This window comes from Palaemon carinicauda, chromosome 11, assembly GCF_036898095.1.
Source record: "Palaemon carinicauda isolate YSFRI2023 chromosome 11, ASM3689809v2, whole genome shotgun sequence".
Lineage (NCBI taxonomy): Eukaryota > Metazoa > Arthropoda > Malacostraca > Decapoda > Palaemonidae > Palaemon > Palaemon carinicauda.
The window spans coordinates 109,362,341-109,364,530 of record NC_090735.1 but is presented as its reverse complement, the minus strand read 5'-3'; positions in this window follow the sequence as shown (position 1 = coordinate 109,364,530).

Genomic DNA, 2,190 nt, shown 5'->3' with positions numbered 1-2,190 from the left:
CGAACTTTACCTCCATTTTGAGACAGTTAAGTCGGTTTGGAAAATTAGTTTAGGTCCCCAAAGGTGTTTTGGAGGCAGAAGTGTTTGTGAAGGTGAAGCTAATTTACTCAGGTTAATCCATCTTAAACTTTACCTAAACCACATAAAAACCTAATTGGAAATACTGGTATATGAGGCTGAGTCAGGGCCGTAGGCAAGGGTGGTAAGGGGATTGGAGTTGGCCTCTCTTTGGACTTGGTGACTTTGTCCGGGTGACATCTTGATGGGGGGTACCATATAGGCTCATGGATAATGTCCAATTCCTCCGTTGGAAGTTTCCAATTATTAGTATCTTTATTATCGTTATTACTTTAAATCGTGTACGTGATATACATTACGTACATGAAATTTTCTCTGGACTTCGTCATTCTCGTTTTATAAACGTCAGTATTAGAAAAAAAATATGCTATAAATATAGATGCAATGATGGTGATTTGTATTCTAAATGATATAGGATTCTTGCATGAATGGATTACGAAACTGTGAAGAACATTGCTCTTTACTAAAGTAATCTTTTATTAAATAATCTATTTTCGTAACATTTTGTTCTAATATTAACAATACAAATATTTACTTTTCATGTGACATTACGGTATATATATATATATATATATATATATATATATATATATATATATATATATATATATATATATATCTATATATATGTTTGTATGTATGTACATTTTTATGTATGTAAATACTATATATATATATATATATATATATATATATATATATATATATGTGTGTATATATGTGTGTGTGTGGGTGTGTGTGTATACCACATGTGTTTCATACATGTTCATGCAATGAATGCTTTTGCTTTTTTCTATCTATCGCTCTCGGCCGCACTGATAATAGAAAAACCTGTATAAGCTTGCCATTGCATGTTTCACATTGTTGGAATTTATATGCCATTATTACCCATAACCGTTTGCATATGACCTCGTTATCTTGTTTCTTGTTGAATAAAGTAACTTACATTCACCTAGCCTTTCTGTTAGCACCTAATAGCTACCTTGCGATAAATGGTGACCACTGGAAGATCAGCTCCCACCGCTTTTTCGCCAACCAATGCGTCGTCCGCTTTTCATAATTCCACTCACCAACCATGACGCTTCAACACACATTTCCTTGATGAAACTACCGCTCTTTGCAGCAGCAATGTTCAGTTTTGCATCAAGGGAGTGTTTCGCCCAAGCAGCAAAGCAAGATATGTCCTCGCAGTGATCCCCGTGGACACTTTCACAGAAATCTCCGATTGGCTTTGCGACCAAGGTGATGTCCCAATAGAGTATGATGCCCTTAAAACATGCCCTCTTGAGTAGTACTCACATCGCCAGCCGCCCGTATAGCGAAGCTTTTTCAGATCTCTCAACAGCCGCTGGGCGACCAAAAGGCTTCGCTCATCCTCAGGGAAATAACCAGTATGGCTTGCCCGTAACTGGCTGCAACCAGATCTCTTCTGGAAGTGAACTTACTGCGTGCCCTTTAGGTACAACGCCCACCTGAATCTGTATGTGCCTCCATCCCCGATGTTGTACCTTGCTCATAAATGACCTGATGACTAAATTCAACGTCCTTAAAGACAACCACTACACTGCCTTTAAGATCTCTATCAATGCCTCTACTCCTGACAAAGAGGACAACCATTCAACATTGACCAAAGGTGACGTGAATGCTGTAAGACACAGATGCCCCTACTCACACCCCAACCAACGACCTCTACAGCCACATACTGGCGCCCATCAGAATAATTTTTTCTATTACCACTCCAGATTTGAGGCTGCAGTGAAGAAATGTGCAAATGGTTGTCAGTGGCCAAAAAACTTATTAAGTATACCATCACTTGTGGCGCTGGCCTTCTCAATCACTAATCTTTTCTTTTTACATGTTGCAGAAGCGGGTGTGTGGTTTTTAGTGGACACTGATGCTTGCCATTCCCTTTTACCAATGTCACACTCTAGGCCAGGATGTAGTCATTCTAAGCCTGCTGGCGTTCTCCTAGTCTCTGCCTCTGTATATGAGATCCCCACCCTCAGTTATGAGAAACTCATATTATCATTTGGGAGGGCCAAATATCAATGGAAGTTCCTCATTGCCGACGTAACATTGCCATTACTCGGTGCGGATTCCCTTGCCCATTCC